Consider the following 25,216-nt stretch of genomic DNA (forward strand, 5'->3'; position numbering starts at 1 on the left):
GGTGGAACTGATGAGGAAACGTGATGAAGAGAGCATGGCTCCAGGATTTATTCAGGGCAGGAGTGATGTCATACGCCCAAACAGTTAATGGACTGTCCCTGATCTGGCAAGTGAATTAGGTTTTAACAAGGCTTTCACATGTTATTGTTGTTGGGGACAGATTAGCACAGAAGTCAGAGGATAAGAAAATAATCAAGTAGAGGTTAGTCTTTTCTTTGATGGTGTTCCTACTTCACATTAGTACTTTAAATGGTAACGCTTCTTAGCGTTTCAAATTAAAAGCTAAATGTTGCATTTCAACTAGCTAAGGCTTAGTGTTTTTTACAGGTTGAACCCAATGTGGTCAGAAGTATTCATCACTGAGCTCAATGAGTCTTTTCCCAGTAAACTATGCACAGGATTGCAGTCATTCTGGTCCTCATAAAGTGGGCTATATCTTATGTACTGTTGCTTTTTGGTTTGTATGTACATATACCTGTGTGTACACACAAGCATATGCATACATATGCACACACATACACATTCTGTGATGAGAGTGGTTTGGCAGGATATATGGGACTTGTCATCACCCTCATTTCTGGAGTGCCTCAGTGATTTTATATAATTAAGATTCAGATACTGCCAGTGCTTTAGTGCTATTTTTGGTGCTAATACTCACCAGCATGGAGTACTGTCACTTTTTTTTTGTTTTGTTTCTCATGGCAGCCATATTGTAGGGATAACCATGGTCCTTTTATCAAGATAGGAGTACCAGTGCTTCATTTTTCACCCATCCCGAAAGCACTGGATACTGCTTTCCTAGAGTTGAGATCACAACTGCTGTCGACATGAGCAAAGAGTCCTAGGGTGTTTCAGCCACACATCCTTGCTGACTACTTTGACTCATTCATTGGTCTTTTCTCTTGAAGGCAGCAAAGATTCACCAGAAATGGCAACCTTGAGATGAAAACTTGGTGAGTCAAAACTCCTTCATCTTGGAAGAGACAGCTGATTCTCTTTCAACTCACTCCCAGCTCTGAACCATCCCTGGACGTGGTGTGTGTGTGTCTGAAGGGAGTTCAGGGGTTTCAGTTCAGCATCACAGATTATGAAAATAGAACGGTTTAGTGTTATTATGGTTTAGAATTATTTGAATGAGACTCTCAGGCTCATCAGAATCCCCCCCCCCACCTCTGGCACACCTGTGAGAAGATTGAAAGCTTTCACCTCCACTTTCAACTAACTAAACATTATGGTAATGTTTGAATAAGAACAAACTGTGGTTAGTCTTAACTATGGTTCATTGAACCAAGCCAATTTCAAACCATGGTTTATGAAGCTGGCTTGTTTCCTTAAACCTTAGTTATGATTAACCACACTTCAAGGTTCAGGTGACTGGATGTAAACACTAAACCTGCAGTTAAGTGAAAAGGGAAATGAAAGCTTCCAATCTCTTCCTTTTCCCTTCCGGCATCGGAGGAGTCAGAAGGGAGAAGACAGAAGCCCAAGACTTGAGCACATCCTGCTGAACTATAGTTTATCTTTATGTCTGAACCAGGCCATTGTGAAAGCAACAACCATTTGAGAAGACCATATAAAAGACAATTTCATTTGCTAGATATACTCAGACTGTGGCAAACACCCTACCTGCTGTGCTGTAATGGGTACCCCTGGCACATGATACGAAGTGAGATGGTTCCTAGATAAATCCTCCAAGAAGCCAAGAGGCCACAATAAAGGTGCTTGATTAAAACTCATTTGCCAAGATTTATTAAATAAAATAGCAATGCAGTTTGGGAAGGTGAGAAAGAGCTGATAGAGAAGTGTCATGAGCCAGCCTACATGTTGAGACACTCTCTAATTATATATTTATCCAACTTGGTGCTACACAGCTTGCGGGGTGGGGGGTGGGGGTGGGCAAGAAGATAATTAGAGGTTATGAAAATGTCAACATAGTGATATCATGGTACCTAAATATAGTGATTTTTTTCTGAAGTATTTTGTGTTGGTTAAGATAGAACTGAAGATAAAATTTGATGCTGTTCATTCCTCAACACAATATCTGTTTCTTTGATACAAGGGTGGGTTGGATGTAATGAAGTGTAGCTCTCCTATAGCAGTTTCTGATATGGTGCAGCTTGAAATCTCGCCTTTTCTGTGCTTTTCTAGATTGGGGATACCACCACCACCACCTGGTCAAATAGTACATGAGCCTGTCCACTCCATTTCCCAGTTCTAGTGTTTGGGTGCATAATGGCCAATAATCAGGGAAGACCACTGAGTTTTCTCTTACGAGCTTTTAAAGTACTGTCGTGGTTGAAATTCCAAATACACATATCTCACTCCTTGCTCCTCCCCCCAAAAATCCCCCAAATTGATAAAAAGAGGTATTATAAATGTAACCACATTTTGACATATTTTTCTGCTTCCCATCAAAATGAGATCCGACCTTGAAACTGACTTCCGAACTGTGTTTCAGATGACAGGAGATGGACATACAGCTAAGCTTGGTGTACCAAGTCAGTCACATCACTACCATACATTTAGAAGACTTTTATAATACTTTAACAGTCTTGGCTCCCCCCCTCCCAAGAATACTGGGAGCTATCATTTATTAAGGGTGCTGGGAACTGGAGTTCTCTGTGGGGTCTCCTAACAACTCCCAGAACCCTTAACGAACTACATTTCCAGCATTTTGTTGTTGTTGAGGGAAGCCATGACAGCTGATGGGTGCTTGAAATGTATGTGTGGATGTGTTTAATGGAAGGCAGGCAGCCTATGGGAAAGTTCTCTTGCGAGGCTTCTCTTCATTTGGATGGAGAATGTCATGGCAGATTGCGACCATTGCTGGCCAAAGGAGATAGCTCATCCAGGGAAGATGCCTGGGTGTATGCCTAATTGCTGCTTGCAGGACAATTAGGTTAACTGAGGGCAGGACATTTGTCCAGATAACCAAGCTTATCTCTGAATTCCCTGGATTTTATGGGTTTCAGTCTGATTCTGAGCAGGCCTACAGGGTGTTTTCTGGGTGGATTAGCTGGACCTCCACTGGAACAATTCCATCCCTGGTACCAACTGGACAGGAGGCCTTTTAAATTATTATTCCCCGCCCCCTCCGTGTGCCTCTAATTCCTCTTATCTACTTGCCTCTGCTAAGCCAAATAGCTCTGAAACGGGAATTAGCATTGGGTACATGACAGGATGGGTGGAGGACATACTTCTTGGAGGGGATTTGAAAGGCTCATGGACATGTCATAAACTGACTTTGAAAACCACTCCTCAGAGTGTGCTCGGCAGAGGGATGGTTTGTGTCATCTCCCCCCCCCCCCAGCTTCCATTATTTTATCAGGGGTATTAGTTTGGGAAAACAGGAATGTACACAGACCAGCACTAACAAGACAATGAACTTACATGACCTAATGTCTTATCCATCTTAAAACCTGACTCTGTATATTGGTGTTCAACCTCCAGAGTTCATTGGATTTGTACCGACACAAGAGTACAATTTGTTCCTTCGTTCTGGTATCACCAGCTCCTGGCACTGCTACCCTCTCAGCTGCCTTGAATCGGCGCAATTTTGCCTAGCTTTCTTCCTTATGTACTAAGTTTTCTATGCACACACAGAGGGGTTTTCCTATGGGGAACATTCCAGCATTTTATTCCTGCTCACACAGCCTGAAGTGATGCAATCCTGGAACCACTTTATCATTTTATTCTACAGACTCTTTACAACACACGGGTTCTGGAGAAAGGCCATTGCCGTACGCAGGGAGCCTGACTGCAAGATTTTGCAGAATGGTGTAGCACAAATGAAACAGCTGGCTCAAATTTAAAGCTTCCTGAAATGTCTGGGGCATTGGAAATGATTGAATTTGTTGCTGTCCTGTGACATTGGCTATGATAAATCACATGCATGGCTGGTAAGGCGGATTTCAAGGTCTTCTGTTCTTGCTTCTGCAAAGCACCTGGCAACATCTTCATCATAAAAGGGAGTGAGATGCTATCCCATTGATTTTTAGGGAAACCTAAAGTCATCCTACTTATGTTCAGTGGATGAAAAACCATACGGGAATGCTGCACAGAGCAGAGTTGCACCAGTAATGCAAAAAGTTGCTTGACTCAGGAGAGCTGAGAGGGGCAAGCAATTGCAAATACAATTCCTTCCTCTTCCTCCAGCTACAGTACTGAAGCCACATTAAGCCTTGGAGGAAGAGGGAGCTGTCTATCCAAGTGCCTGCTTGTAGCCTCTCCACCTCCTCAGCTCTGACCCAGTCAAGGACAGAAGGCGGAAGTAGCCCCTGAAATGACACCAGAGCAGAGGTGCTGAACAATTCCACAGGCTGTTTCTGTTAAATTCAATGGCCACCATCGTGGGTGGCTTAGAGTGGCTCTGTCCCTGATCCCATCCATTCTCTTTGCTATTTGTAGACCTGCTTTATGCTTTCTGGTGCCTGGTAGGATTGGTGCTGCAGACGAACTGAATTTAGTAAGAGCATTTTCAGGCATCTGCGTTTAACATGTGCCAAAGTGGGTGGCAAAGTACCATCTGGTGTTTCAGTAACATCACTAGTGGGCTGGATTTTATTTTCTTGATGGGGTTTTCTGCTCATAGCTGCTTAGGTTTTCTTTTAGACTGTAACCTTTCACAGGGGATTGTTTTATGCATGTATGCAGGCACTTGTGAGGTACAGCTGAATGCTCATTTCACTGTGGAACACAGGCTTCCTAAGATCTGTATACCACAGCAAGAACAGCAGCAGCAACAGCAACAAAACAGATTTTTAAAATCACACTGCAAGTGTTACCAATGGCAGGATACCTGTGCTCTCTGTTTCTTGTGAATAGTTCCCAGCTCTTCTGCAGCTGTGAATACATCACCTGTCTGTTACTGTTAAATGTTAAAGGTGTGCCTTTATTATTTTTTATTAAAATTGTTTGCCATCCTATACCCATAGATCTCGGCTCCAGTTATCACTGACTGTGATTTCCATATCTCGTTGCCATTTAGCTCCTACATTATAATTTCCTCTTCTTTGTAGTTTAGTCGCTTAATCGTGTCCGACTCTTCGTGACCCCACGGACCAGAGCATGCCAGGCACTCCTGTCTTCCACTGCCTCCCGCAGTTTGGTCAGACTCATGTTGGTGGCTTCGAGAACACTGTCCAACCATCTCATCCTCTGTCATCCCCTTCTCCTTGTGCCCTCCATCTTTCCTAGCATCAGGGACATTTCCAGGGAGTCTTCTCTTCTCATGAGGTGGCGAAAGTATTGGAGCCTCCGCTTCAGGATCTGTCCTTCCAGTGAGCACTCAGGGCTGAATTCCTTAAGAATGGATAGGTTTGATCTTCTTGCAGTCCATGGGACTCTCAAGAGTCTCCCCCAGCACCATAATTTGAAAGCCTCAACTCTTCGGCGATCAGCCTTCTTTATTGTCCAGCTCTCACTTCCATACATCACTACTGGGAAAACCATAGCTTTAACTATACGGACCTTTGTTGGCAAGGTGATGTCTCTGCTTTTTAAGATGCTGTCTAGGTTTGTCATTGCTTTTCTCCCAAGAAGCAGGCGTCTTTTAATTTTGTGACTGCTGTCACCATCTGCAGTGATCATGGAACCCAAGAAAGTAAAATCTCTCACTGCCTCCATTTTCCCCCCTTCTATTTGCCAGGAGGTGATGGGACCAGTGGCCATGATCTTGGTTTTTTTTTTATGTTCAGCTTCAGACCATATTTTGCGCTCTCCTCTTTCACCCTCATTAAAAGGTTCTTTAATTCCTCCTCACTATAAAAGGTTCTTTAATTTCCTCTTCTATATGCTTGCAAACTAAATAGTTCACTTCATGCATCTAATGAAGTGGACTTAAGTGAATGAAAGCTTATGACACAATAAATTAGTTAGTCTTTAAGATTCCATAAGAATCTTTGATTGTGTCTGCCGCAAGAGCTCGACGCAGCTCCCCACTCCCCCCGGGGGTGGGGTGGGAATGAATAACATTGCATACTGTACATATTTTCTTCAGGGATTACCAGGTGCACATGCTTATGCCCTGTTGATAGCAGTCAGGGATCAACAAAGAAGCATAAATGGTGGGCACACACACACACACACACACACACACACCTGTACAGTAGCTAAAGGAGTCATCATAAAATGGAAATAGTGTTAGGTGTAAGAATGCTCGGGCACTTTTGTACATCCATTGTAGGAGTGTTGCAGGAGTTGTTCTTCTGGTGGAGTGGAGCTGCTGGTCTCCCAGCAGCAGTGTTGTCTCCTTACCTGGAGGAAACACTGTGACCTGTGCAGATGTACCAGTGGAAGCATCTGATGGGCTTTCTTAAGAGCAGCAAATGTGCAGATTTAAAAGTGCCTTGGAGGGTGGAAAAGTTTTTTGTCTGGTGCCCACTGGGGCTCATAGGGCAGAAGGCAGGAAGATCAACTGTGGGTGGAGTCAAAGCCAATGATAGGTGGGGCTAAGTAGTTTTGTCCCCCCCCCCCACCTGCTGAGTTCCACAAAGGCAGTGCTGGGACTAAGGACGAGGAAGCTGACTAGTGGTGCCACACCCTGGACTGGATGTGAGTAAAAAGGCAGTTAGATGGGGGCTGGCTGAGGTCGGACTTCAGGTTGGAGGATCAACAACTCGTGTGTCCAAATGGACCAGCCTCCACAATAAACAAAAATGCCACACTTCAAAAATCACTCAGGTGACTCACATGACGATTTCCAGCTTTATTAGCAATCAGGTTGCTTGTTTGTACGGTTATCAAATTGCAAGTGAATGTGGAAACCAAGCTCAACCTGATGGTGGATGGATGCATGGTGATTTATCATTTTGGCCACATTCACACCATACATCTTGGGTACCTAAGAATTCTGGGAGCTGTTGTTTGTTAAAGGTGCTGAGAGTTGGTAGGAGGTCCCTTTCCCCCTCCCAGAGCTAAAATCCAAAGTTGTTTGACAGTCAACCCCTCTCCACAGGGAACTCTGAAAGATGTAGCTTTGGGTGGTTCTTTGAGAAGTTCCAGCCCTGCCATTCCGAAGCTGAAATAATACTGAAGATCAATCATATAGAGGCTTCTTGAGGACCTTCTTGATTAGGCAAGAGAATTGCATCTCCAAGTGAGGAGCATGCAAGTACCTCTCAACAAGGTACTTAAAAAATACAAAACCTGCTTGGGAGAGGTGAACAACAATGGGCACTTTCCCTCTGCTTTTCTGGCTTGCTTTACTATTTGGCTTTTCAAAGACACACGAGAAGTTTTTAGGCATCCGTTGCCACAAACATAAATGGGGAGTTTTCTCATTAGCTTCTAACAACCTCAGCAAATAAGTCAGTGCAATTCTGAGCACATATTCAAGAAGCCCTGCTGGTTGCACTGAGACATTAGAGTCCCGTGTTGCTGTCCCTTGTTTGAGTCCAGACACAATGCCACTAGCATGTTGGTTATCTTTGTTGTGTCTTGGCTGCTTCTGCCTCTGTTCTGGTTTGGACATAAGCTTTAGATCATCACTCCCCTCCCCCAAACTCTTAAACAACACTGAGTAATTTTTCTCATGGAAATAAATGATAATTGTGGCTTTTAGTAGACTAACCAGCTGTGCATGTGTGAGTGTTTGAGGAATATAGAGTGGTCAGCTGCTTTCCTGAGCAGAAATCCGGCTAACCTTTATGAGCTCTGTGGTGGGGGAAAGAATGTGTCTTATCAGGTAGTCTTTGTCCTTGCTTTTACTCTACCCTCCCACCCCCAGCAGCCCATCTTCCCCCTACTGAAGTGTGGAACTAGTTATAAACATATCACAGTTGGGTGAAGGTGCTTGGATGACAGGGTGGAATTGTCATGGATGAATCCATCTAGTTTGAGTTCTCTCACTTCCTCATTTGCTCAATCTTAAGTGCAGTTGGCCACATTTCTAAATCAGTTTGTGATTTAGATTCTCATGAAAATTTGTCGGCATCTTTGTTCACCTTTCTTCAAGTATATATATTTTATTGTACACAATTTTGCCCAATATAGATTCTACTGTAACATAGATTCTAAGTGCCAAGTCAATGGTCTGAAGGGAAAACTCTGTGGCAGGAGCATCCCTCTCCTCCTTTCCTGGACATCTGTTCCACTCCTAGTTCTGATAAATGCCACTGTTACCAGATGTAACCTTAAAAACTGTAACACAAAGAACTAGTGCTTCATCTTATATCCCCCGCCTCCCTCACATTCTTTTTTACCTCATGTGTTATGTCTTTTTAGATTGTGAGCCTGAGGACAAGGACCATCTTAGAACTGATTTTTGTAAGCTGAGAGCATTTTTGGCTATAAGACAGGGTATAAATAAGTGCTGAAAATAAACAGCTAAGTAATATAACACACATTTGTATGCTATGTTCTCTCATATATACATTTTAATTCACACTTTCCCGAACAGATGAATTTCTGTACACATTATTTGGTTGGAGGACGTCACTGCAAAATTCAGAAGTGTGTGTGTGCATTTTGAAGGCTGGTGCATTTCAGGAACTTTGAGTTAGTTAAAAGGTAAAGGTACCCCAGACCATTAGGTCCAGTTGCAGATGGCTCTGGGGTTGCGGTGCTCATCTCGCTCTACAGGCCAAGGGAACTGGCGTTTGTCCGCAGACAGCTTCCGGGTCATGTGGCCAGCATGACCAAGCCACTTCTGGCGAACCAGAGCAGCACACGGAAACACCGTTCACGTTCCCGCTGGAGCAGTACCTATTTATCTACTTGCACTTTGACATGCTTTCAAACTGCTAGGTGGGCAGGAGCTGGGACCGAACAACGGGCGCTCACCCTGTTGCAGGGATTCGAACCGGTGACCTTCTGATTGGCAAACCCTAGGCTCAGTGGTTTAGACCAGTGGTCCTCAACCCCCGGGCCACGGACCGGTACCGGTCCGTGGATCAATTGGTACCGGGCCACCCAAGGAACATTTAAATACAATTTAATTAAAATTATTAACTCAAAACAATCTAAATAAAATATAAACAATCAATGTCTCCCCCTCCCTCAGCGGGCTGTGGTAAAATTATCAAACGTTGACTGGTCCTCGGCGATAAAAAGGTTGGGGAGCACTGGTTTAGACCACAGCACCACCCACACATTAAAATGTGAACCAAAATGAATTTTGCAGTTTGAGGGAAGGGAAGTTCTGTTGCACCAGAGGAAGCACCTTGGGTGAATGGGATGACTTCATTGGATGCAACCCAGTGACTCAGATTGACAAAAGGATCAGGAATGCAAAGTGATAGATTAAACTTCCTTTAAATTTGAAAAGATGGTGACATTGGACATTTCAAATATGACAGTCCATATTGAATTCTCAATATTTGTTTTTAAAAGTCAAAATCTGAAGCAGTTATCTGCACATTAAGTCCCAGTTTGATTAATGGGAATGTGAAGTCTCCCAGACACACCATCAAATGTGATAAAAATGATGATGATGATGAGGATTTGGAAAAATACCTAAAAACAGCAGTTGCAATTCCATGGAGTTGAAGTGGTATTCATAACTCAGCAGGACAAGCTCCTTTCTGAATAATGTTGCCTAAAGGTCCTGTATGACATAAGATACCTGGGGTTGGTGTCAGTGCATGCTGGGTCAGCGATGAAGAGTAACTTGAGGTCAAGCTATGCAACTGGACAGGGATGAACTGCTGAAATGTAGAGGATTGTTTCATCAGAAACTACAACTTGTCCCAAGGTGAAAGCCATTCTTTTTGTTTTGATTTTTGTTCCGATGCATAATGCAAACATTTACTTGCACTGTACATTGTCAGGCCCTGTTTATTTCTTATCTGGGGTTTTTGTTGTCCCAAGAAAACAAATGCCTTTTTGTATTTTATTAATATCATGAGGTCCTCCTGTTAACAAGCCAGCCACGGGATGCATCTGGAAACATTGATGCTCTGCAATCCATGTGTTTTTAGATGCCGATCACTCTGGAGGCTAATTGCTGCAAGCAAAATTTGTCTATTTTCTCAGATTTCTAATGGATGATATTCCCAGCCTTTTACTCAGATAGTATAAGGAGATAAGACAAGAACATAAGAAGAGCTCTGCTGGATCAGGCCAAAGGCCTATCTAAAATAGCATCCTGTCTTCCACAGTGACCAGCAAGATGGCAATGAGAAGCCGGCTTGCAGGAGATGAGTGTCATAATGCTCTGCTGCTGATGTCTCCCAGCAATTAGTATTAAGAGGCAAGCTGCCTCTGATCTTGGAGGTGGTAGCCATTCATAGTAGACTCTGAATGTCCGCAATCTCTGTTTAAAGCTAAGCTGATAGCAAATCATTCTCTGCCTTGACCAGCCAGTATGCAGGCAGGGTATGGTTTTTTGGAACCACAAATGATGCTTATGATATAGCACATGTCATCAATATGGGCAGAGACCAGATCCTCAGTCAAATAATTCCTCTCTTCCTCCACACAGTGGGGATTTGTTTAATCAGAAGATGATATATAGGATAAATTCATAGGCACGGTTATATTGTAACTTCTTTGTACTTCCAAATTATACCTGCATCTACTCCATTTTTTTTTAAAGACTCCATACCTTTTGGCCAAAATTTGCTCACCACAGATATAAAGCTGATTAATGTTATCTAACTATGAAGCCAACATATTCAAATATGTTATATTGTTCTCCAGACTTCTTTGATCGTGTCACTAAGAATAAGAGAACCAACCCCCAACATTCTGTCACGCTGCAGGGTTACCAAGAAACTCCAGTACAGTACAATAAGACATGTAACTCTGTAAATGTTAATCAAGCTGTAATTATTAGACAGGTTATAGTTCCCAGTCTAAGGCCCAGATGGTGAAATAGTCCCATGATTGCTTCGTTGGGCACCTAAGGCCTGACTTATTAGTTAATGTCTTCATTTACTCTAATTCCATTCTCAATTTTCCTTGATGACAGAGAAATGAACAGTGATTACAGCAAATCCAGACTGCCTGTAGGAAAGGTGGTTACTGTAAAAACAACAGAGTCTTGGGGCAATTTAAAGACTGAGATTTATTGTGGCTGGGGGACGGAGGATAAATTCAGTTCAGTTCTCATTGAAAGACAAACTTCCCCACTTCTCACTTCCCCAAACAATATGCGAACTAAAGCACAGCGTCCTTTGAATTTGCACTTTTCCAAATTTTGCAATGCAGTTCTCTAGTCGAGCAAGGTATATGAAAATGCATATTATTGAACAAGGTATACAAAAATGCATAATATCAGGGGAAATACCATACAGAAATGTATTATATTAGAGGAAATTGATTGCAAATATATAGTTGACAAAAATCTCACTCAAATGCTGATTAATTTTCATAGTGTTTTTTTTTAAATCCAAACTGCTGCAGAAATTTGAGATGCAAAGGAAAACTTAGAAATGGAGAGAGTCTGAAATTGACAGATTTGTCCATCCCTTATGCTGGCATATGTTTTTGTGGACTAGAGGACACAAAAGCTTATGTTGCCATACATAAATTTGTCTTTAAGGTGCCATAAGACTCTTTGGTATTTTTGCTGCAACATAAGATGCTTCCCACCCCCTCAATAATGCAGCTAAATATTTTCTAGATGTTTGCATGTACATTTGCTATGTACTTGAGAAATTAATTTTGAATCATCTACCAATTCCTTTACTTTTTTCCAAAAAAGAAAAGGGGTGTGTGTGTGTGACACTTAGAATTGCAGGTGTGTTGCCCAATTCTCCCATTGCAAAAACGGGCTTTGGAAATTCCCTTCTGCTTTATCCTACTAAGGCCACACTCATACCATAAATTTAAAACACTGCAATGTCATTTTAAACAGTCATGGCTTCTCTCAAAGAGTTCTGGGAGCTGTAGTTTGTTAAGGTGTTGAGAGTTGTTAGGATATATTCCATTTGGAAATAATTGCTTCAAATGCAAAAGCTGTGGACCTGCCACTGCATCTGTCTGGTAGATAGAAGTGCAATCCACAAAGAACTACACATGGCCCATTCCACCTACTCTTCCAGGAAGAACAAAAAATCAAAATTGAGATTGGTGTGTGAAAATTCAGGTATGAATCCTTGGCCGCTTGGAGATGAAATTGCCATTTTATTTTACATCTTAATATTGTTTAGGTCAGATTTCATTTCCCCCATGTAATTGTGGTATTTATTTACTTACTTTTGCCCCGATATGCTTTCTCTTATGTTTCCCTTCCATGAAATTGGTATGTGTATGAAGTGCTTTTGGTTTTCTTTAAATGTCTTTAAATGCATTTCATCAGTATCACCTTTTATATAAGTTGGTGGCAATCACTGTGACTTGTGGGGTTGATTTCCATACTTCAACTATGTGCTGTGTGAGCAAGGACTTTCTCTTGATTCTTTGACCATTCAGGTTCATTAGATCTCTGGTTTTAAAATTACTTCTCCCTATCTGCACTTTCCACGTTAGGCATAATTTTACACACCTCTATCATGATGGCCTCCTTAATTGCCTTTTCCCCAAATGCAAAAGCTCCCTGCGCTGTAACCCTTCCTCACAGGGGAGTTGCTTGAGGCCCTTGTTCATTTTGACTACTCATTTCTGCACCTTCCCCAGCTCCGCAATATCCTTTTATGAGATGCGGCCGCTGGAATTGATTGTGGCGCAAGTGGGGGGCACACCGTAGTGGCTGACAACACTGCTCAGAGGCCCTTCCAGAGAATCTAATGCAGCTTCTTCCTCCCACTACAGCCTCCTTGTCTCCGCACAAGACTGACACAGGAAGATTTATGCCAGCCTAGAGGAATGGGCTGTTACTCAATTAATGTAACCAATGTAAGGCATATAATTTTCTTGTAATTAGAGCCCACAGAACACAAACTTCAAAAATGTGCATCTAAAAGTGCCATTGTTTCCAGCCTGGGCTGTTTTTTATTGTGCAATGCACTTCATGTGCACCTAACTCGTGGCTTCTCTTGACTAGGAACAGAAGCATGTGACTTCTATTACAACAAGGGTGTTTAAGAAGGCAGTGGCAAAGCGACTGCCCATGTATGTCTGAGTGTTTTGTTGGTTAAAAGCAGGGCTTTCCCCCCAGCCGGAACTTAATGGAACTCCGTTCCAGTACCTCTCAGGCCACTGCCGTTCTAAGAGAATGAGGGAGGTGTTCATGGTGAGTTCTGGCAGCTCTTTTTCTAGAAAAATAGCACTTAAAGTAAACGTAAGTTGTCATTTTGGCTGCAGATTTTACCCATGTGTGTACCCATTAAACTTTCTAAAATGTTGTAATAAACCATGAAAACTTCTCACCTCTTAAGGATAAAACAACATTCAGGTTCTTGCAGAGAATAGGGCCTAGGCAATAGGCATGGAGATGTCACAGCAAGTACTACCAGCCACAAATGTTGCAGTTCGGAACTGAATTAACAAAATGGCTGTTTGTCCAGGGTTCACAGAGCAGCTTCCTTTCTTTGAGGGGTGCTTCTTGTGTGACACAGAGATCTGGATGCACAAACACCAAAGCTTTTTGATTCAAAAGAACCTATACCTAAAACATACATCTCTAATAAGCATATCACTCTCACAAATGGACACCTTCATCTGTTCCACCTGCAACAAAACATGTATCTCCCATATTGGTCTCTACATCCATAGCAGGTGCTGTAATTCTCCAATGGTTTGACCTCACCCCTGAAGGCGCACTCTTCTTTTTGTTTCCTGAGACAGATGCATGACAACCAACCAACCAACTCCCTGCAGAGAATGCTGGGAACTGTAGCTCTGTGGCAGGCAAACTACAGTTCCCAGGATTCTCTGGGGAAAGCCATGCACTTTTAAAGTATGGGGTGTACACAGCTCACTACTGATATAAAAGGTTTTCACATCTGGGTTCCTAATGCCTTCCCCTAACCTAAAGATTTTTTTGTGGCATTCAACTAGGTTTGGACCTGATTGGTCATTTTTCACTGTGTGTACAGTGGTACCTCGGTTTATGAACACAATTGGTTCCGGAAGTCTGTTCATAAACTGAAGCATTCATAAACTGAAGTGAACTTTCCCATTGAAAGTAATGGAAAGTGGATTAATCCGTTCCAGACGGTCCGCGGAGTACTTAAACTGAAGTGTTCATAAACTGAAGCAAACTTTCCCATTGAAAGTAATGGAAAGTGGATTAATTTGTTCCAGACGGGTCCGCGGAGTACTCAACCTGAAGCGTACTTAACCCGAAGCATGGGTGTAATTGGTTCCGGAAGTCTGTTCATAAACTGAAGCAAACTTTCCCATTGAAAGTAATGGAAAGTGAATTAATCCATTCCAGATGGGTCCGCGGCGTTCGTAAACCAAAAATTCATAAACCGAGGTGTTCATAAACCGAGGTTCCACTGTACTCTAAATAAAACTTAGTTGAATACCACCCTCGGTTGCTCTCCCCGGGAGGGGGACGGACATGAGGGAGGCAAGGGGTCCATGCACATTGAGGATTGAGCTTGCAGTGGTTTCAATGCAGTGTGCCCCCAGGTGTCTGGGTGGGCAGTCTTGCCAAATGAGAAGGGAACATCGTCTTAGCTGCTGCCCGTCACTGCTGTTGGCTGGCTAGTTACAGTGGCATGAGAAATGGCTACATTCAGCTACAACACTGGGATAACAATGGCCTTTTTCAGACTCTGGACTTTTTAAGTCTCCCATGTGAAGTGGAGCAAGAAATTAGACAAAACAAAATACTAAAGAATAAACTGCGAGGTACAAAGTAGATGCCCCACTGGGTCTTTTCTATAGCTGCTTTCTGTAAGTCAGCGAAATCCAAGGCAGGAGGGAAGGGGGTACGTTCCGTTTAGAGATGAAAAGATTCAGGAGGAGAGCTATAGCAGGCCACTAAATGCTGTAAAGCTGCTAGAAGGAAGATTGAAAACAAGCTGTTGCCGATGGAAGGGCAAGAAGCAATGCGTTCAAATTGCTGCAAAGCAGATTTTGGCTGGACATCAGAAAAAGTCTTCCTGGGCTAGAACCAGGCTTGGGCTGTAATTCTAGCCATGTCCACTCAGAAGTCAGTCTTGTTGGATTAAGTGGGGCTTCCTCTCATGCAGGTGGAATTAAGACTGCAGCCATGCTTAGAACAGAGCCACTGCAAAGGAGAATGGACCCACTCTAAGTCTGACTAAGACCCTCTCCTGCAACTGAAAGAAGGGTTTTCTAATGGAGCAGGAAAACCAGGGAAGTGCTAGCATCTCCAGAACGGACTTCACCTGTCTTTGGTACATTGTCCTATTTTACACATTGCCGTGTTTTATACACCATGCTTATATTTAGCCGTGATTCCTGCACTGCAGTGGGTTGGACTAGATGACCCTTGGGGACCCTTCCAGCTTTATAATTCCATGGTTTTGTTTAGAACCTGCATTACTCCAGATGTTGGACTACAGTTTCCATAATCTCTGGCCATTGGGCGCACTGGCTGGGGCTGATAGTTGTAGTCAAAAACAACTAGCGGGACACAGGTTTCCCACTCTTAGAGTATCTTATTAGCCATACTGCTCACCATAGAAAAACGCCACCTTTTCAAAACTTTAAAAAGAGAGTTTCAGTCCTTCTTCCCAATCCTTGTATTTTGCCATCTTCCCATGTCCCAATGAGGCTTTTGCCTAAGACTGAGAAGGAGGTGGATTCAGGCACTGTTTGTTTTAAATGTGACCCTGACCCCTGTTTCTCTGAGCTGAACATGCCCCCTCCCCAACCCTTCATCCCTGGGATTGCATGCCCAGCTTTCACAGGGTGAGTGACTCTCCAGCTACTTCTTCCTTCTCATGGTCTGAGTCACAGTGCTGAGTCCCACGCAGTTCCCAGTGAGAGCAGCACTCACGGCAAGGGCTTGAACTTTAATTCATAGCTTTCCCTGGAACAAACTGCAGTCATGCCCTGGACGAGCTGGAACAAAGGATTTCCAAAGGTGAACAATGTGGTTGTGGTGCCACATTGCCTTGCTCTCTTGCTGGTTCCAGCCAGTGAAGGTCTATTGGGCTTTCAACAGGCCATGGAAAAAAATATTTTTCACAGAACATAAATTTTACAGAACACATAGTACTGCCGGACCTAAAACCCAGCCTTTAGGAGATGGCAATGGGTGGAAGAATTTGGACCCTTAGAGTTCAAATAAGAGGCTTGATTCAGGTCCCTTAAAAGCAACCCTGAAACAACATGCATGGCCCATTTTCCCCAAGTGCCAGTTTCTAAGGTTTCTGAAGCTATGCTCTGTGCTCCAAAAAAAGTTTTCATTTTGGAGTGCTGACATTTAATGCATGGACAGGTCCTGGCTATTTCATTATTACATTTGCATTCTACTTCTGTAGAATTCAAGACAACCCAGGCAGGAATTCCCAGGCAGTCCTTGCAGACTGTTTCCTTCCAGTTTTTCTTAAAAAGCAATATCAGAGTGACGCAATCTTTCATTTGACTGGATGAGTTGAATCTCCTGATGGGGAACCAAAGCAATGCAGTCATGCAGTGCAGCACTTGAAGGAATTATGCACGTCATAGATCAGAGATTTGCATGTCCTGAGAAGGTATAGGATTGCAACCTAACATTGTGGAACAATGATGCATGGTGTTGTTTTGCACGAGCTCCCTCAAAAGTGACATTGCTCCATGTAAGATATTAAGGAGCCAAAAAGACACTCTGACTTCAGGGATCTATTTTCAGATTAAATATTTAGCAATGGAAGTGATATTATTAGATGCAAACTCTTTGCTTATCTGTATATTTATTTATTACAGTTGTTTAAATCCCACCTAACAAAGATTTATTAATGAAATTAGAGTAACAATATTAAAATATATATGGTCCCAAGGGGAAGTTCATTTGGAGCAGGCCCCTAATCGCAGGGTGGCTTCCCCTGTAGGAAGATGGGAAAGCACAGCTGGAACAGCCTCTGGCGCCATTCATTTAAGGCCCCCTGATACTACTTTAAACAGTCATAGCTTCTCCCAAAGAATTCTGGGAGCTGCAGTTTGTTAAGGGTGCTGAGAGTTGATAGGAGACCCCTATTCCCCTCACAGATATCTCTGGGAGATGTAGCTTTGTGAGGGGAATAGGGGCCAGAACAAAACACAGTACTCTTAAGTCCAGTTGCACCATAGATTTGTATAATGGCATTATGTATATAACTGCATTACTCTTGAGCACTCACTAAGGGTTCCTGCACCAGCTAGCCACCAGCACTATCCAAGAGGCATTGGCTGTGCTGCCAAAAGTATAAACCAGTGCTTAGCTACTCATGGCATTTTAGCTCCAGATAACACTAGTGAAGGAGAACACTTAACCCTTTCCTGCTAGCTCTCTGGGGGTTACTTGCAGCCAATGCAGAAGCAAGAGCCCCAATTTAGCGCACTCTGGACCATTTAGCAGTGGAGATCAAGGATACTTCAATAGTACATGCCCCCTAAAGTAAATAGGCAAGTAGCGGATACTGCTGCTATTTCTACCAAGGCTGAAATATACAAAACTGGGTCATCTGACAGCTAATGTACAAAGCACGTTGGGCTTCATCTGAGAGCCTAAGTTGTCTGGGCTGCAGGCTGTGGGTTTAAAAGCTTCTTTCAGTAGTGCTCTGCTGGGGAGATTGTGAAACTTCTTTGAAGCCTGGTTTGCAGACGCAGTAGAGTCACCATCTCCCCATCACATGTGCTTCTCTTGGGGACATAAGTAAATATTGACATTTGTTCTTATCTGGAAAATTAAAGAATGATAAGAAATGAAATGTCTTCAGTCTAGGATGTAAACAGAAACATTTGAGTCTGGCATTAAGTCACCACTATGAAGCCCATGGATTATTGGAATCTAGGAATTGTTATTCTGATTCCATCCTTTTAATACATTATTGGCAAGCCAAAACTAAAGCAGGGGGGGGGATTCTGTATTTTGACTAAGAGTTAAGTTGGGTAGTTAATGTTTTTAATTTTCCATAACTGGCTATTCTATTCTAAAAAGACAGGAAGTTTAAATTTAAGGTTAAAAAGAAAAATCCAAAACATTGTGTATCCATGACATCTTACTTCTGTCCTCCTTAAGCATCTCCCCCTTTTCCCACCTGATTCAATGGGGGAAAAGATTCGAGCTCATCTAGAAGTATAGCAATGTTAACTGTTTTAAATTATGAAATATGTTTTCCTGTCCTCTAAACTGTACAATATGGTGCACAGAAGTAAGCTCCACTGAGTTAAATGAAAGATACTCCTGGGTAAGTGGGTACAGGATTAGTAGTAGTAGTAGTAGATGGCATGAAGCCATCAAAGTAGTGTACCTGGTGAAAACAGAATAAAACACCAAAACACAAGCTCTAAGAACAATAAAATCAATTCAACAAACTCTAAAACAATAAAACCACTCATACAAACTCTGAAAGCAACTAGTTCTCATCTTGCCTCCATCCCTCCCCCTTTCTGCCCTACCTACAAGGGCAAAACTGAGCCTAAAAGCGAGGAAGCTGACGGCCATTGCCAATCCCCTGCGCTGATTGTTTAAGTAGAAGGCTGACTGAGGTTGGCACTGCCCACTAATGAGCCAACCTCCACTGTTAGCAGCTATTTATTTGCTCTAATGCAGGAAGTTTCTTGAATCCCTTCCTCAAATTTCCACATTCCACATTTTTTTGTGCTATCTTTTCTGGACTGGATGGAGCAGATGACACCATCTGATGGACCGCCAAGGAAATTGACAGACCCGCTTAGGGTTTGTCACTGGGAAATGAATCGGGTGATAACAAGGGTTTCCAAGTTTGTTTGTGACAGATTAGCACACAGAAAGAGAATTGGGGGAAATGATCAGGCGGGGGTCGAATATTTTTTCCTCTTTTCTTCAGTGGGGGTTCCTACTTCACATTTGCCGTTTCAGATGTAACAATTCTTTGTTAGATAATTTGAATTTTTTTGTTCAAAGCTGATAGCCTTTCATCTGACTAAAGATATATAATTAAAGCTTGGTGTGTTTCACTAGCCACAACTATGTAGCCAGAAGCAAACAGCCCCGTGTTCAATGGAGCTTAACCCAGGGGAAGCTATGCAGAGGATTGCAGTCATATTGATCCTAGTAATCTGGGTATTATGGGAAGTACTGCTGTTCTTTGCGTGTGTGTATATATAGAGCACTTCCAAAATGTACCCCTGCTTGTACCTGAACATGTAAGTGTATCCACTGGACAGCCAGAAGTACCAAACACAAAAAAAGGAACAAAGTCACCCAGCAGGCTCTTTTTTTCTTGGGACCTCTACCACTGAAACAAGGCCTGTGGGCCATATTTCTTGCCAAGAGCTATGTACAGTATAGAGTGAATTTTATCCCTTAACCCCCTTGCCTTCTATGGAGGTCTATAGAGTTTCAGCTGTGTCCCCCTAAGGAGGATATCTCTTGTCCCATCCAGAAGGGGGGCGTGAAATAGAACCCTAGAATTTTAGCTCTGTTTTCCTGATCTGTTTCCACATGTCTAACTCCAAGATAATTCATACTGTGCATGGTGACAGAGCTGAAGGGTTTGATTTGTTGGAGCAACAGAAGTATGTAACCTTCCACCCTAGAGAATTGTACACATTTGCTTCATATCCATAGACATCTCATGTCTACCGAGCTCAGCAAGTTATATTTTTGCAAAGGTATTTTGCACCATATGTAACAGAAAATGGCAACCTGGACAATGGCAAAAGGGAGTTAAGAACAGTTTTAAATGAAAAAAGAATCTGGGAATGGTCTCTGTGGGAAGAAACAATGCCTTTCCCAAGGACAGTTTAAGAAGCAGCCTTGCAAAAAGGGCCAAAGCTAGCGTGTTGTTGAATGGGAATCAAAGGTACAACACACCTTTCAAGGGCCTTTTGTGCCCTATGGAATGGGACCCTAGAGCTACAACCTCTGAGCAGAAGACTTAATGAAATGTCATCTTCCCACCAGATGGAAGCAAGTGACAACTGCTCTAAACTGTCAAGCTGGAGAAATATACACACACATTCAAAAGAAATCCATGACAACGCTGTGAGTGTGTCACACATACCCAGTCAATGGCTATCCCTTTAAAAACTCAGTTATATGCTACCATTCCCCAAGCACCAACTGATTTAAAAAACAAAACCATAGAGAGTTCAGTAAGATTTCATAGCCAATTCATATGGTGCCAAAATGACTTTCCTTGGCAACACTGTCTTGCCACATCAAGGGAGAGATCCCTGTCTGAAATCCCGGAAAGTTGCTGCCAGTCAGTGTAGACAGTGCTGAGCTAGATGGACCAATGGTAAGGTAGCTTACATTGAGCCAACGTTGAGGAGAGTGTTGGATTAGGACCTGGGAAACCAGGGTTCAAATACCCACCCAATCATGAAGTTCATTGGGTAGCCTTAGGCCACTCACTATCATTCAGGGAAAAATGGGGAGAGGGAAATCATGTATGTTGCCATCTCAAGCTCCTAGGAAGAAAGGTGGGGTAAAAATAAAATAATAAAAATGTATGCCCAAATTCTGGGGTTGGTTAGTGGGTACCCTTTGAAATGCAGGGTCAGGCAAGATGAGCTTCATAAATCTGGTTCTGTACCTGGTAGGTCACACTTCCAGATTTCAGATCAATTTCATAACATTGTGCACAGAACTCTGAAACTTTTTAATATGCCCCCAAAATACACAGGCCTGATAACAGCCAGAAAACAGGTATATCTTGGGGAAAGGTGAACTTATTAGTATTTTAGTAGTAAACTCTTCAAGCTAAGCCAGGCATCCCCAAACTGCGGCCCTCCAGATGTTTTGGCCTACAACTCCCATGATCCCTAGCTAACAGGACCAGTGGTCAGGGATGATGGGAATTGTAGTCCAAAACATCTGGAGGGCCGAAGTTTGGGGATGTCTGAGCTAAGCAGACTCAACATTAGCAGCATAGCCATAATTTCCTGATAGTAGTAGTGAACCTAGAGTGAAATGCCCCGAGGTTTTATTGATGATCAGCTGGACTGCGAACACTGAGATGGAGCACATTTCTGCTCAAGTTGTTTGTTTCACCATGAATGCCTGTCCTGGCACATTGCAACCATCTTTCATATCTCTGTTGTGTTACAACATTGGGACAGGTTTCATCATCCATTGGGGCAAAACCAAGAGGAAAACATCCAACAGTGCTTTCTTTTCAGGAAACAGTCCAATATGTTTCAAGCTTTACAGCTCTTTTCAAAAGTGTCTTTTTTTCCATTTGCAATTCTCTCTTTTCACTCACCCCATTTACTCTTGCTTGATCAACCCCCCTCTGGATGGGCAAATCTGTCAATCTTGGTTTCTCCCAGTTTTGTCACATTTCCAGTCTTAAACCAAGTTCTCCGCATTTCCACGTCAGTTTGTGAATATTCATTTAGTTATTTCATAAAATTTATATACCTCTTGATTGTAGAAAAAACCCTCAAACCTCATCAAAATTCATCCACAAATTTCTCTGAACATGTTTGCATTTAGTTTTGCCTTTCACACATTTTTCTAAAGAAACTTCCCCAAATCGAACACATTTTTTTGCATGTTGCTTTCACTAATAAAAGCATTTGAATGCACACTTTACTCCAGCGTATGTGTTTTTTTAAAAAAAGATGGCTTGAGATCTGCACTGCTAAATTCAGAGAAGTGCAAATGGGTCAGCTTCGGTTTGTGCATTGTTTCAGAAAGTGCAAATTCAACAGGTTCATCTTTAAATGTGAACTGAATCAAACATCTCCCTGAGCCCTACCTCAGTGAGCCATATACCCAGATAGATGTGCATAGACTTGCATCCTGAGGTCCTTTTCAACAAAAGGTAACAGGTCTATGCAGTCTGCTTAGGAACCCCTAGTCGCAGCTTCATGTATTCTGTCGCTTCCTTCACTTTAATAGTTGACTTGCAACCACACCCATCCCAGCAGCTGAAGCTTTCCTTGCCTTCAGTTTTCCTGCTGGAGCACCTTCCTCATCTACATTAACAATAGGAGATAACTGGTAAAAGAAAATCAGAAGGGACTGCAACAGACAAACAACAACAACAACAACAACCCCCCCCCTTGAGATGAAATGCCCCCTGCAGATTCCAAGATAGTTTTTACAAATGCAGTATTTCATCCAATGTGTGATCAGGAACAATATCGCTGCATGATCAAGTGAATCCAAGTAAAAACCACATTCAGACCTCCCTTGCACAATATGGGACTGACTGGGAACAGAGATATTTGGGATGGGGCTTGTGCACACATTTGGGCATTTGCCTGTTCAGGTGCATGCCTCAAGTGACAGCAATATTCTGACCTTTATATATTGATCTTTAGCTCTTGGCTGTGTTTAAAAGATAAAGGAAAAGTGAAAAGGTGGCAGTCTTATAGAGTCTCTGAACAAGACGCAGCCCTGTCAGAATGCCTAACATTTTTAAAGGTAGCCCAGTGGCTACTAGTATCTCAAATGAGAAAACCACGTGGTGGAAAAGCCTGATCTTGGGATAGTAGCAATAAACCCTACGACCTCTCTGGGCTGCAAACCTAAGGAGCAGGTGCTTGTATATGTGTGCTGTTTGTTTAGCAAAACCAGGTGAACAGTAAATTTCGCTTTCTTGGGAGTCTCTTCTTGAGGCCTATCTGAGTCTCCATTAGAAAGATGGTTAAATCTAGATGTGTGGGATTGTACATGGAAGAAAACAGATTTATGGCCCTATGCTCAGGCAAGGTCAGAGCTTGTGTGCTGTTGGGAACAAAGGGACCAGGCAACCTTGGAATGAATCACTGCACACCTGGTCAGCTAGAGGCCACGGCTTGCAATACCCTACCCACAGCACCCCTGAAGAAATGTCTAGCCCTTTAGAAATGCAGAGATTTCTGGATACAATATATATTGGATCTAGCTAGGATCCATACAATGTGGCCAGCTTGGGATGGGCAGTGTTTGAAAAATCATCCCCAAACAAACAATCTTCCTTCTCGGCAATCATTGAAGGTATTGAGAGTCCTGCTTTGTATTGAAGGTGGCAACAGTCAGGAAGATAAATGGACCACACACATTTGTGTGACCAAGCTTAATATGACAGACCAAAATTAGAGCAGGAGGAATCTGTCAATTCTTTCAAGCAGCCTAAGTTCCTCTGCTTCTTCAGAGCAAGGCGTTGTGGATGAGTTGACCCTGGAGAGGAGCTGCACTGCTGCCACTTTCCAGTGGCAAATGCTCTTTGATGTTTCAGAGCTTAATAGTAGCACGTGTGAAATTTCACCATCCCTCCCTCCTGCCAGTAGCACTCCTGGAGTCCTAAGGAATGGTCACCAAGCCAAGGCAGCAGCTGATTGATTGGTAGCCACTGCCATAATAGTAGCCAGCATGTGAAATGGTCATGGGGAACCTCTGTGGGCATTTCTATAGGTAGGCACAAACCCACCTGGAAGAACAGCTCTCAATGTTGCATTAAGTCTTCATTTGAGCTTTTCCAATCCTCTTCCTCCTCCTGTACATTTGAAAGACCCTTAGGGTGTATGCACCACCCTTTGCTGTTCTGGCTGAGCATTGCAGAAGTTCATTAGGCAAATGCAGTTGCTTAATTCCAGTATCCCATCTCCTTGCTTCCTCCTCCTTTTGTCTTCTGATCCTGTGTTCACTTCTTCTGCTTCCAAGTGGGGATCAGTATTCCTCATTCTTGAGTTATTACTCAAACAATTATAGCTGAGTTGCTACAGAGTAAACATTTTTGTTGGCTCGGCCCTTAACACAACGAAATGTTTCACAACCACCTCTTATTTTATATTTTAATTACCTCCGGTTCCTATCAAGTTTCAGTTCCTTCCTTAATAATGAGACATCCAAGTGCAGTTAACACAAACTCCTGTGGTACAACGCTAGAAGCCATAACTCTGTTTGCTTTGTTAATCAGTCTCTTCTAAAAAAACAAAACAAAACGGGTATTCTTATGTGAATCCGCCACACCTACAGAGATAACAATACTATTGTTCTTCATCCCTGTTTTTCATGGAAATGACCATTTTTCTTCTCTTGCAGTAACCAAATTTGTCACTCCCTTGGTTTTGGCTGATCATCAGAACTTCAGCAGAACAAGTTTCTTCTTGGAAGGACTTCCCATTGGAATCAGTGCTTCTGGGTAAATATCTAAGCTATCACCTCTGGAAAAGATTCTGTTGTTAATTAAATAAAATTCTGTGAGTTTAAATCTCTAAATGCATACCTCCCCTTTTTTGAGGATGTTGGCACAGGAAGGAAGGGCTCAGATTTTCTGAAGTTTGAACTTGTGGGCAGAAAGCATTAGGTAGGGAGGGGAAAACCCTTCTTCAACATTTCCCTTTTTATTACTTTGGAAATATGGAGTGTAAAACAACCTCTTACTTGGATATTGTTCTGTTACAGCAACGGACCAGAGCAAAAATGACTTTGGAATCGGATGAGCTCAAATGGTGAGGCGAGTGTAGATGGTCCAGATTTTGCCATAACATGCATTGCAACGAGCACTTGATTGCTGTAGAGCAAGAGTGGGGAATCTTGTGCAGACCATGAGCCACATACCTCCAAGGGCCAGACGTGGGCTGGACAAGGGGCAAAATGCTGGCATATGAGTAAAAGCAACACATGTGGCTCTTACCTTTGTGCAGGAGGATACATTCCAGGCACACAAAATCCAGAGCTTCCATATACACATACACTTCTCTCTTGCTCTGCATAGGCAAGTGAAATACATCATCACAGCTCTAGGATGAGGCAAAGAGACTCCTGGAAGTCACAGAACAGAACTGGCAAGGGGCTGGTCCTAGGGGAGACTGAAATGCAAACTTACCACTACCTTTGGAGGAAACAAACTGGAAGGAAAAGTCCTCTCTATGTTTCATCACCCAACCAGGCATGTCTATACAGACTGCCTATCAGAGTGCCTTTCATTTTCAGCCACACCAGTTAATTAAGTAAGAAAGGTTTAACCGCAATTAAAGTTTTAGTTGTTTAATCTACTAATTAAATCAATTAACCATGCAATTGCAGGATATATGATAAGGACTGGGGTACTGGCTGATGACTAATATGTTCTCTATAAATGCTCTATGGGGGTGTCTGGCGATGATGACTTGATGAGCAGAGAATGACACTCTGCACATGCTCTAGAGAGACCTTGGACAATTAATCTTCTCATAAGAACCCAGATGGATGATTGAAAGCCTGGCAGTGCAGAGAAAACTCCCAAGACCAGGGCTGAAGATTCTAGTATACCAGGAGGACCTTCCCCAGGTCTGCCTCTATAGGATGCCCTGGAAGGATATTCAGGGT

Source organism: Zootoca vivipara, chromosome 1 (genome assembly GCF_963506605.1).
Source record: "Zootoca vivipara chromosome 1, rZooViv1.1, whole genome shotgun sequence".
Classification (NCBI taxonomy): domain Eukaryota; kingdom Metazoa; phylum Chordata; class Lepidosauria; order Squamata; family Lacertidae; genus Zootoca; species Zootoca vivipara.